Source organism: Dermacentor silvarum, chromosome 2 (genome assembly GCF_013339745.2).
Source record: "Dermacentor silvarum isolate Dsil-2018 chromosome 2, BIME_Dsil_1.4, whole genome shotgun sequence".
In the NCBI taxonomy this organism is placed as follows: Eukaryota; Metazoa; Arthropoda; class Arachnida; order Ixodida; family Ixodidae; genus Dermacentor; species Dermacentor silvarum.
The window spans coordinates 58,967,619-58,981,018 of NC_051155.1; the positions used below are offsets into that span (position 1 = coordinate 58,967,619).

Here is a 13,400-nt window from a genome sequence, read left to right on the forward strand (position 1 = left end):
CCAATAGAACACTTAACTGATTTTTTTTTCTAAAGGCCTGTGTCACTTCTGCTTTCATCGATTTCATTTTCCTGCAGTTTCTGAATAAGGGCTACCGTACTACTTGTTTCCCGGCAGGAGCAAGAACAGCAGATATTTTACATTTTGAAGAAATGAAGACCACCTTATTGTGACGTGTTCCGAAAACTTGAACTGCGGTGATTACTTACGTACTCGAAAAACCGCTACTGAATACTCGCTTTCCCCCAGTTTTTATGCTTTATACACGGCATTTAGTTGTTGATCCCGGTATCCTCAGTAAACTATGCGGGACACGGTGTTAATATTTATTCGAAGTACGAAACAATATCCTGAGTGACGAGTGAGTGAGTGACATAACTTCATTTGAAATCCGGCGATTGGGAGGCCCCGGCCTGGGACCGCCTAGATGGCCACTGGTAGCTGTTGCTCCCGCACGGCATCCATGGCTCGCTGGACGGCCCAAAGTTGGTCTTGGAGTTCTGAGCTGAGCAGCGTGGCCCTGAGTGACGAGCGATAAATGTTTTTTCTGTGTACGTTCATTGCAAGCCTTTGTAGAAAGTTAGATATTGAAGTGTTCCAGGGTGCCATACCGCCGCTTTCCCCGACTCCCAAAACAATTGCATGAGATATATGGACTTGAAATACCATGAAAACAGGGAGAACTTTAAGCGCAGTGCGTTGCGAAAATGTCACTTTCCTGGTTTAAATGCAAGTGTTGCAGATAATTACTAAACCGTTGTTTTCCCATTTGTTCCCGTGCACCATACGGGATGCGTATAGGTTGCTTCTCCGGTGTCCTCGGTGAGCTAAACAAGGCATCTTATTTAAATCTGGGTATAATGAAATTTTCTGACGAAGGAAAATCTGTATTGATGAATTACTGTTTTTTTGAAGTTTCCAGCGAGAAGTGTTTCAAAGCATTACACGGGGACAAGGTTTAAAACGGAACACTAATATACGGGTAACTTTTCAAAGCATGCGATGTAATTACAGGAAACTGAAACATTTAGTGCAACTGTTCGAAAAAAAAAAAAACAGCTTCACTAAAAATCAGGTTGTAATTCACCAAGTTCGCACACCTCTGCCGTCTTTTTTTTTTTTTCTTTAGTATTGAGAGTAATTTATGTTGATTGTACTTCGTTCTGTATAACCTCGACAGTACTATTACATTAACTATAGCGATACATTTATGCTGTAGACTTAAACACCAATGAGTAAAATTGGCTGCAGCAAATGTGCATTTTTTTTTATGAGCTGCCCTGCTGCTACCGCGTTGGATCAGGGACTTCTGGGCACTCAATGCCTTTTGTCCCTGCATCACATATAGATTTTATAGCGACAAGAAATAACTGCAAATTCAAATAAATTTTCGGGCCTCGATGGTTCACCATATGTGTTATTGAGAAATAGGTCTATTGTTACAAATATAAATACCTGATGCATTTCCAGGCTTTTTCACTTATTATAATAGTAATTCTATATATATATATATATATATATATATATATATGTGGAGAGAGAGAGAGTGAGATCTGCGGTTTGCCCCCCACTCGAGAAATAGTTGGTACGCCTCTGGAGAAGCACAATGCAAAAATATATGATGCCATTGTCGCAGCTGTTGCGCATAGCGGCATCAGGAGAACTCGCCGGCAGGTGCAGACCAAGATCGACAACCTGACACAGAGATACAGGTACGGTGTCTAGATTGGTAGGTGTGCCGACCGGCGTAGTTCACTGCTTCTCCGCATCATGACAGCAGGAGTGGCGCTGCGGTCAGAGGTTTGCCGCGAAGCGCGCGTCGTCTGCTACTGAGAGTGCTGCAATTGTGCGCCTGTTATATTTAAAATAATAGGTTTTCACAGTAAAATCTGAAAGAAAATGGTTAAATTATGTTGAGAGAGTGCTGAACAGTGCGATGTTTCTTGTTGCAATGAGTAATTTTTAAAAGCGGTCATTTATATCGTCTGTTAACACGCTCAGTACGGCAAGAAGCGCTGCGCTCGCAGTCATGATAGTTCTCCGAGTTCCTGTAATTTCCTTAGACGTTTAAGGAGCGAAGTGCAGACTGTGGGGGATATTCGTGAATACCAAGCTCGTGAGAATCCGGGACAGAGTGAAAGTGTTTCTGCATAGAAGAAAACAAGGCGGGAGGGAACCACTTGCTTTGCGCCGAATTGTAAGTTCTGCTACAAACATGCAAGCCACGCGGGAAAGAATCATTGGTTTCGATGCGCTGAGACCCAGAACTTTCCGAGAGACGTGAGCTTGCCCTTCGCCGTGCTGAAAAAATGTTTCAACCACATTAGTCATGTGCCAGCGCCACTTCAAGGAGCATGTCATCGAGCGTACGACCGGCAGGAAGATTGTGCAGATTCCGATGGTGTATGTGCGGCTAATGAGTGACACTGTTCCTTCGGTGCTACCCGACACTGCGCCTTACACATTGAAGAAAATTCCTAGAAAAAGAACAAGCGAGGCTCCAACGGCATGTCGGCCATTGAAATAATCCGGAAGAGAGAGCGAGCCAAACCAATGCCTCCTCAACATGGAGGCATTGGCCAAACTTACACATGCTCCAAGCAAATAGGATGCGAATTAAAATATCGCGTGTTCTACAGATGAAGAATGAGTGTTTGTAGACAAGTTAAGAAATGAACCTGCTCAAAGACGGCCGACGAAATGTTTGTGTGTGCAAAAAATTCAGCTTCAACAGCGGCCACGGTTTACGACAAATTAAGCGACTGGCAGATATGCCCTGCCGCTGGCATTTTTTTTTTTTTTCTTTCGCCAGCTGAAGCGTTCAGGAGTCATCAGTTGTGAGCTGCATAAAATCGAAATTACAAACAGCATCATCAAGCTAACACATTGCTCGCCTGCACTTCCTTGTGAAGACCAAAACTTGGATCCTGAGCGTACTCCAGAAAAGAAAAAGCACCTTACGCTACGCTACATGCATTTTGAGCGCTGTGATGCAGTGCAATGTTTCATTTAAAGCTATAGTTGTGATAAAAGCTTGGTGTTGCTGCATGGTTTGCGTGTGTGACCGAAGAATTACCTAAATTATTATTGCATTCAAATATACATATATATGATCTTCACGAGTCCAAACTATAATTTTTCAAGCTACAAGCTACTGCTCTCATCATACATAGTCGAACAACGTAAGAACTTTTTTTTTTCACGAACAAGTTTATAATATATATTTATAAATTTGTAATAACCCCATACAGTCAAGGAAATTGAACTAAAGGATTTTAGTTGTACGGATAATATCAATACTTATGCCATTGTGTTTTACATCCCTTCAAGCCAAATAATTTCTCTTGCGCATTTCGCGGTATAGAATACGCTCTGCACATTCGCGTAAAGCCCGTATACATACTACTGTATAGATCTGTTCCGCAAAGCAAGCTTCACCTTTCTCGCTTTAGAATAACTGATGAACGGCTATTTCGTCCACGCAGAATTTGTGCTTCTCCTCGTACACTCAAGTTTAACGTGTTTACGGAACTAAACAGCGTTATTAGCTTTTATATTCTTGAACCTCAAATGGGGAAACAAACAGGTGACGGAAAAGGCAAGTACGTTACCTTCGCAAGCGACAGAGCTCTGCTGCGCTCAGAAATTTGTAACTGCCTATGATGCCACTGTGAATGTGGTTTTCAATTTAAACACGATGGTAAATATGCCGCAGTTCCAATGTAGTGTGGCCGCAGCAGCAGACGACGCGCGCCGCCTGCGACAAACCTCCCAGTGAACCACAAATATCCATTGGATGTACCACAAAAGACCAAATATCCAAGACATTTAACGACGTCCAGTTTACATCTATCGTACGTTCGACTGGTACGTGGCAGTCAAAGGTCATCCAGAGGACGTCGAATGTCCTTATGATTTGGACATCTCTTGCACATTCAAAGCTCTCGTGCATTGATCGTACATAGTGCGTTATGAGTAGATGCACGCACTATGCCGCAGAAATACAAGCAAATTGTCTCTAATGCATAACAATGGGAAGCTAGGAGAGCAAAAGCATTTAATTAATTATTTTGAAATTTAGCACGACCTTTGCTCGCACTGTTGGAGGTCTAGTAACGTTGCTGCCGGACACCGCGCGCAAAAGCCAATACTTTCGCCATTTTTTCGCTATGCTTTCGGTCTCGGTTACGTCATTTTCTTTCTCATACAAAGATGCTTTATTTTTCAGTTATATCTATTAGTACACTGTTGAAAATACGTAACCTTTAACTTGCTGATGTAATACGACAATTTATAAAGAAAAAACTCGCAATAGCTCTGACTTCGCATTGCCACTGATATCAATTCAGCAACACGCGCCTCGATGCAAGTGCGCAGCAATGTTCCGGGCGTGAGCAGCGTGTGCTTTATTTGTGTCTTTTCGACTTTTGTGCGGTTGACCATGGCCCAAGTACGTGTATACTAGGCAGAACTGTACAGTTGCGTGCTGAAATTTCGAGCTGTGCTTCTGACTGCTATTTGTGGTACGTTTGTTCGCCTTGCGGAGCGCTTACGGGAATACTCGGGAGGCAATGTTTTGATGGTTAATTTTCGCACATGTTTGTATCGCTTGGTTTCCTGCGTTCCTCTTCAAGTGTCAGGGATATTTCTCAATTGCAATGCCTATCTCTAAGTCTCTGGCAGCATTATGTTATTGGCACTTTTGTGATCTGAGAAGCTGCCTGACCAAGTTGCCTATCAAGATGAACATTCCATCTCTGGATTCTGCTTGCGTGGAATTTATTTCACCATATATTTTTCAATGCAGCTAGAAAGTACTGGCTTTCTATCTTGAATCCGGTGGCCCCAGAAGCAAGTGCTGGCAAGCAGGCCATGCGCTTTTGGTCATTAATTAGTATGTTATACTACCTCTTACTAATCAGTTTTATTCTTTTTAATTATAATTGTGGCACTGTGCCTACTAGTCATTTTGTGCCTACTCGTTACTTGTGTTTTAATGAAGTTTAATTTTCAAGAATCTGTTTTTGATTACGTTTTTTTTTTTAGATCCGCGTTTAACCTGTTTGTATACAGCGAGAACATGTAATGAATAATTTCATACATGTGCGTGGCTGGGGCCGATCATTTTTGTAATGAAGCTTTATCAGTTGTATAAATAAAAAAGTAACATTGGTATGACATTGTGAGTTTCACATGGTGTGCTTTACCTAGTGCTTACTGAACTCACTATTTTTCATTTATCCATTGCAGGATTTGTAATGATGCATAATGATCAAAATGCGGATTTACGGTTTTGTTAGCACAGTTTTCGCATTTTGATGAGCGCTAGAACTATATATAAAGGTTGACAGTCACTTTAGGGCGAACACTGAAGATGATGAAGGCAGAAGCCTGCGCACTCACGAAGCATTAATTAAATTATTTGTCATTCGCATGCGTTGTTACTTCCATTTTATTCTCCTACCAAAGTTGTGGGCTCGAGTGCCTTAATTAAGTTCATCATAATTAACACCAATGGTTGCGGGCTCTACTCCCACCAAAGGTCGAGGCTTTGAGTGCCTTAATTGTATCTTAACTTTGTCTTAATTAACACCAAAAGTCGTGGGTTCGACTTCCACCAACGTTCGAGAGTTCGAGTGCCTTAATTAACTTGCCTTAAATAACTTCGCTCTAATGAACACCCAAGGTAGTGGCTTCAACTCTACCTTCACCATGTCAATTGGAATCCAACTTGGAGATAATTTGGAGATGTGGCCGGTTCGCCCATATCTCCAAGTGGTTTCGACTCCCAACAAAGGCCGTGGGTTAGAGTGCCTCAATTAACTCTATCTTAATGAACTGTGCCTTAATTCGCTTCGACCTAATTAACACCAAAGGTCGAAGGTTCAATCCCCAATTTTGGTGCCATTGAATTTTGGTGCTGCGACGCTGGACATCGGATTTTTCGACCATTGAGCCATCTAAGGATTTCACCTTAAGTGTTGCAGTTTATATTTTCACATTCACACGTTTACACGTTAACAAAACATTTCAAGCAAAGTCACCAGCTACATGCCGACAATGTGGGTAACTGTGCCATTAGTGTGCCTCAGCAGATGTACCATCGAGGACAAATTAAATGCGAACAGCGGAGCGTGTGGCCGAAGCATAACTAAAGGTATACGGTGTATGTCGTCGGCCAGTCGTTGTGCACGTGCGTGGAGATGTAGTGCAGCGCTTCTCGCCCTATTGCGATAAACGTCACCCGTATTTTGTCCGAAAGTTGTTTTCTCATCTCTCCTCGGGCAGTGCCATACCCACCTGGCAGTACACTGTTATGGTGACTAGCACCATCGCTACATCTGTAGCGTGATATAGCTGGCATGCACCCAGCTTGCTAACGTGGATTGCTTTGCTTTTGTTACCACCATCAAAGCTGCCAGTGTCTAATCGTAATTTGAATAGCACGAAAAATGTATTGCATTGGATGCGCAACACTAGTGCTAGCCACCTTAAAAGTAATCACAGATAGGAATGGCACTGCAATGGCGGGGTGAGAATACAAGCTTCCAACAAAATACAGGTGACGTAATACGCACTAGGACAAGCAGCCCCGCACTCTGCATCGAAACCACATGCATGTGTACAATCATCGCTGGCCGACGCCACACATTGTGCTTTTAGTTAGGTTTTGGCCACACACTCTGCTGTTCGTATTTCATTTGTATTCAATAGTACATCTACTGTGGCACTCGCAGGTATACAGCTCATTATAGCGTCAGCAGGAAAGATCCACTAGATGTTCTATGGACGTCCTGCGTCCCAAAAAAGAACATCTATTAGAGGTTACTTATGTCCAGCTGCGACATCCTTTCAACGTTAGAGCAACGTGATCTGGATGGGACTTAGATTATCCATGGTACGTATTTGTAACGTTGTTTGGAGAAATATAGATATCTATAGGACGTGTGCAATGTCTCAAACATGATGTTCTATGGACATCTATGGTACATTAATGGTTCACTGGGCTCTGACCGCAGCGCCAATTTTGTCGTCATGATGCGGAGAAGCTCTGACCATAGCCTCCTCTATAACTATGCACTGACCCGGCGGACGGCACACATACCTCTTTATTCTATGCCTACCCATCTAGCCACCGTAATACAGGTAAGCAACGTGCGCTAACCAGAGAACGAGAACAGGGGTAGCCACCATAACAGGGGGGCGCAGGAAAGTCCTAGTTTGACGGTACTTGGAGATATGTAATAATAATTGAACATCGCAATACGAGCGCGTGGAGCCCTTTTATTTTATTCGCGGGGACGCGCCGTGTGGTGTTTTTCATAGCTCGGGCGGAACGATTCAGTGTAGAAGTTTGGGCGTGCTGGTAATCCGTTACGAAACACGCACAGCGCGAAATAAACAGGGACAAGAAAGACCGACACGTACACGGCGACAAACTCTGGGCTTCCTGCACAGCACACCTAGCACAGTCATCTAGCGAACGTGGGCTCCATTGGCGGCCGTTGTGGTGAAGTGTATGTTTGCACGACGTGCATAAGCAACGCCTCTTAAATAAAGGAGTGTTGATCGAGTAACGCCGACAATACGAAACGTTTCATTTTGACGAAGTGTACTGCAATGCTGGCTATGTAAGAGCGCTGAAGTGACGAGGCGCGCCCGTTTTTGCTACGGCAAAACCTGTGGTCATGTCTGTAAATAGGATGAAAGTGGCCCACCATAGTGACAAAGCCTTCACAAACGGCTTTAAACAAGATCGCGCGGCCCTGTATTTTGTTTCCTTTAAATGAAAAGCATTGTCTTGTGAAACATCCTTTCTTGAGGTCGAACACACAGGCTCAGTTTCGTCTTGTGCACCCAAAGAACGCCATATCGGATATATAAAATAGCTTGAGAATGCTTTGCATTTATGCATAATTCTTCTGAGAGTTCCATTTTCTATGAGCAGAATCAACAAATATGGCACATCAGCATGCTTAATAATCGCAGCTAGTTTATGTGGCTTTGCTGTAGAGGCCAGATTTTGCCTTTAAACGTTACCAAAATGAAACGGTAAATTTTTAAACTTCTTTCGCACACTAAACTATCCTTTCGTTGCATATGTACACGGCATGTTTTTCGTCCTTTGAAGTAATTTTCTCAGTCTTTTTTTTCACCATGGTGGCAAAGTATATCCCAACATTAATGTTGTCGCCCCACTTATGCGAACTCAATGCAGTTCAGGTACCCAAATCTTGAGTCGCCATTTCTACAAAACTAAAAATGATAATGAATTGTAAACAAGCATATCAAATGAGCTTGTAATGTTGCATATACGGTCATGTCCACGTGTCATGGCATACAACAAGCATTTGTAAACTAGTTTAGCTTCTACTACTTGTCTAGTATTTCAGTTTTCTTAATTGTTATCGTCGCTTTCTGTGCTTCCAGGAAAGAGTCGCGGGAAAGGACGACAGGGTCCTCGCCTGTCTCCCTGGCCGTTCTTTTCCAAAATACACAGGATCTTTGGGGCACTGCCGGCGAATGATCGCTCCCTCATCCAGGCGAGCCCTTGCTCTCCAAATGAAACTGTTGAAATGGTAAATGCTAATGTAAGTGATACTTTAACCTGTTTATAGAAAATAAGCCCCGAAATCTAGATTTGCCATGTCTTTATGAGCACCCGAATTACTTCCCCCCCGAAAAAAGTTTCCTAAAGAATTAGGAAAACTGGAATACCCCACCTAATACATGAAATACTTTGCTTGTCATATTCACAACAAGGTTGTTTTGTGTGGCAGATGACCATTGTGGCTTTGCACTCGTGTGTAAGGAAATACCACTGAATGTGCAGGTGCATGGCATAAACAACAATCTTTATTCATTCCAGATAATTTCCGGCATGGAACATTCCAATGGAAATACCTCTGGAGAGGAGGAGGTGGCAGACGCAGTGGAAGACGTTGCAAGCGATAGCCAAGGGCCTGCATCCACCAGACAACAGCGCCGCCCGCAAAAACGGAAGAGGCAGAGTGTCACGGAGAACTTCTGCAATAACTTGCTGGAGCTACAAAATAAACTGATAGCTTCGTTGCAAGATGCAACTAAAGTTGATCAAGTTCTGCGGGAGCGGCAAGTGAATGCCCAAGAGAAGTTGGTGGACCTGCTGTCCCAGTATTTTAATAAATAATTTCACTTTTTGACTTCTTGGCTTGGCTAGTGGTCCATCTGTTGGTGAAAGTGCATGGCAACTGCAGCTCGAATGTTTTTTCCAGTTGTGATGAGTGCATCCGTAGTGTGTGTTGGCTGCTCAAATATTGTGTCGTACAGCTGCGCCTCACCGATCCACTGCTGCGATACAGCATCACCAAAGTGTTCAGCAAATATATTCAGTACACAGCATGCCCTTATTATAAGCGGCACATTGCTGATGTCACATTCCATGCTCTTCATCACAAACCTGAAACGGCCTTTAAGCCGCCCAAATGCATTTTATACTATTCTGCGAGATTTCGATAGCTGATAGTTGAAATGCTTTTGCTCCTCAGAGCTGCTTGTGCTCGCAAATGGCTTAATAAGGTTCGGCGTGAGGGGAAACGCCTGATCACAAAGTATCAGTGGGGGCACAGCAACGCTGCTTATCAGGGTGGTTGGCTGCCTGAATGTGGGCCCCGAAACAAGGTGAGACAGGCTTGACTGGTGGTAGACATGTGCATCGTGGCATCTTCCTGGCGATCCAACGTTTGTGTACCGGAACACGTAACAGTGGTCCACCAGTGCGACCAGTATCACGCTGTGCCTATAAGAGAAAGCAAAATCACTGTTAAAGGTAAAGTCCACAACAAGGAAACTGGATAGTTTTATGCTGTAAGCACACATGGCAAAAGAATGCATTGTAAGCAATGAAGCAACAGCATCAGATAGCAAGTAATTCATTTTTAGGAGTATGCTGAACAAAGTACAGTTATCAAGAACATGTGGGATATATGCAATGTAGCCTGGATAAAGCAAAACTTTTTAGGAGCTCTTGCATCATACCGTGCCATAGCTGTTTCATTTCTGTGAGGACAATGTTGGGTAAAAATCCATAGTAAGCACTGAATAGTGCGACATTCCTGGTATTTCATTTTTTTTTTCAGATGTGGGTGTTTTGAAATTTACCTTAGTGCCACAATAGCTCGCAATACAATGCATACACAACGCAATGATGCACTCAAGTAATTACTCAACCTGTGTTCATCTTATTCGCACGTTCATTATCCTGACGATGAATGTAGTGTTTTGTGGCGCAAGGGCCAAGTATGGCCAAAGAGCGCCAGTTCATTATCTTGACCATCAAGGTGACCATCAAGGTGAATCTTAGTTGTACTGACTAGTTGCTAAGGTGCAGTCCTCAGTTTACTGCCGCTAGCGCTCATGCCCTTTTAGCATGCATCACAAAGGTCCAATTGTCACTGCCAAGCACAGAACCGATCACCGTAACCAAACATAAACCATAATCTCGTTGTCATTGTCAAGAACTCAACCGATCACGATAGTCAAACAAAAACCAGTGTACAAGGACGGGTCATGATAGCAAAGTTTGGAATGCTGTACACTCCACATTACCCAATTAATAGCACTTGTAAACAGTAACGTACCTTTGCATGATGATTGCAGGCTGCGTAAAGTTGTTCTGTCTCTTTTTTTTATGCGAATGATATTTAGTGTAGTTTCATTGCCTTTAAGCCATCCAGGATGCCTGGTTACAACAATGTATTTAGCTTACATTTGAAAGCACTAGTGTCATAACCTGCATCTTAACTCATTACTGCAACGTCACATTGCCATGCAGTAGGCATGTGTCAGGAAAAAAGCTGCCTAGCTTGGAAGAATTTTTTTTCTTTCGGCAAGATTCACAAAACGACATTTCTGTGCCTTAATGTCGTATCTTATCCCACTTCAATCAATTGCTTATTGCTTCCCTATTTGTAGTAACGCTCGCCCTTCATTTCATGCACTTACCAGCCTTTGTAGTTGTAATAGCCGCTGGTGTGTTCCTTTGGCGGAGAAACTGGAACATGGCATCCGTCCAGAGCGCCGACACCTTGCGGGAATCCGGTGGAAGCATAGAATTCCCCGAAGTGGTTCTCCATGTTACTTCCAGTTACCATCTTGACCCACTCATGTTCCAATGATGCCACCATGGTTTTGCAGAACTCGCAATAAATGATGTTGACCGTGGATCTGCCCATGTCAAATAAGTGGGCGATTGTCCTGTCCTCGGCAGATGAACAAAGCTTATAAAGGGCAACGGCGACCCTCTTCTTCACAGGAACAGCTTCACGCATGTTCGTAGTCTGGCGTGGGTCGGCAAACGTCGACTAAATATTTGAATGTGGTTTGAGACACGCGAAATGATTGGCGGAAATTCTGGTCCCCAAGGTTTGGCAGCGTATTCTCAAACCACCGTCCATGACGAGCATAGGCCCAGACTTCCCTTGGAGCGCGGCTAGACGACGATGTCAACGCAGTCAGCATGGCGTTCGCAATAATTTGGCGCTTGATAGCGTGCACTTTCGCTGCCGAGGCTTCCATGTCTGCTTCAATGTCAATTATTGTGGCCATGGCGAGCGCGACCTTCTTTTTCACGTCTTCGTCACTCATCTGCAAGCAGCTGATCTCACCGCGAGCACAGCACAAAATCACAACTTGAAGCGCACTGGTCAAACAACATGACCAATGCGCCCATGCACAAATGCGGCAGCGCAATGTGGCCAGCATCGCTTTCACCTTCGCTATGCTTGGAATACAAAAGTCTTGCGGTAATATAACGTAAACTTTCTCGCTGCGATTTTATTAGATTAAATACTGCGTTAAAAAGAAACTACCTATACTTTACTTTAATGGCAACTACATAGTATGTGAAAAGTTGCACGGGGAAGTAAGCAGAGCAGCGCCGTTTCTGTCCCATGCGGCGCCCATCGAAACCTCGCAATGTGCCGTGTAGCACCGCTGCAACTCCATTCCCATAAATCTCCAATAGGGAGTTTCATGTTCAACGGAGTTCGCGGGTGCCTGTGTGACAGCGGTATTACTCACAGGGGACCCTGATCATGAGAAGGAAATTTACAGAAGAATAAAATTGGGTTGGAGTGCATGCGGCAGGCATTGCCAAATCCTGACTGCGAGCTGACCACTGTCGTTCAGAAGAAAAGTGTACAATCATTGCATTGTACTGGTGCTAACATATGGGGTGGAAACTTGGAGGTTAACAAAGAAGCTCGAGAACAAGTTAAAGGCCGCACAAAGAGCGATGGAACGAAAAATGTTAGGCCTAGCTTTAAGAGAAAGGAGGAGAGCGGTGTGGATCAGAGAGCAAACGGGGATAGCCGATATTCTAGTTGACATTAAGAGGGAACAATGGAGCTGGGCAGGCCATGTAATGCATAGGATGGATAACCGGTGGACCATTAGGGTTACAGAATGGATGGCAAGAGAAGGGAAGCGCAGTCGAGGACAGCAGAAAAATAGGTGGGGTGATATAAATTCGGAAATTTTGAGGCGCCAGTTGGAATCAGCTAGCACAAGACAGGGGTAATTGGAGATCGCAGGGAAAGGCCTTCGTCCTGCAGTGGACATAAATATAGGCTGCTGCTGATTATCTATCCATCTATCTATTTAGCCTCCTATGCCGACCAAGTGGGCCAAATTGTCTACCAGCTTGGGCCACATACCTATAGGTATGTGCTTGTGGTGACGTCGTCGTCATGCCTTCTACCCCAACCCAGTGGCCCATGTTGTATAATAGCTTGGGCGACTAGGTATGTGCTCGTGGTTGTGATGTCATCGTGGTCGATGCATTGCCATCATTTCACCTCCGTAACCCCCTCTCGTCACGCAGTCGTTAGGCCACCGTCGTCATGCAGTTGCACTGCATTTGTTGTTACACCACCTTTATGATCATTGCATCGTCGTCATCTGACTCTTGTCATGCAGTTGTTGTCATACATGCTTTGCGATATACTCGTCGTCGTCCCATTATTCTCATACAGTTGCCATGCTATCATTGTGATGGCGTCATTGTCATGCATACATTGTCATATTGTCGTCGTGATGCCGTCGCGGTCGTTGCATTGCTGTCATTCTAACTTCGTCATCCGACTCTCATCAAACTGTCCTCGAAACGCTATCACTTTACTATCGTCAGCACTTAAGTAATGCCATCCCATTGTCGTGCCTCGTTGTCATACCACCTTCGTCGATCCATCGACATCATTCTTTGTTCGCCATTTTATCGTAATCATGCTGTCGTCATTCAATCGTGAATATGCCGCCATTGTCACGCAATCGTCATCAGAGTTGCTATCATGCATCTGTTGCCACACCATCGTCGTAATTTCAGCTTAATCATCCAGTTGTCACACACTTATCCTAGTCCC

General features: G+C 44.0%; 1 long non-coding RNA gene across 1 annotated transcript; it reads left to right on the top strand.

Annotated features, from left to right (window-relative positions):
• The first annotated feature begins 1,602 nt into the window (after positions 1–1,602).
• LOC125943028 (uncharacterized) lies at positions 1,603–9,237 on the top strand. The gene is made up of 3 exons (XR_007465500.1): positions 1,603–1,729; positions 8,449–8,579; positions 8,870–9,237. It is a non-coding gene; the product is annotated as an uncharacterized LOC125943028 (long non-coding RNA).
• The last annotated feature ends 4,163 nt before the right edge of the window (positions 9,238–13,400 follow it).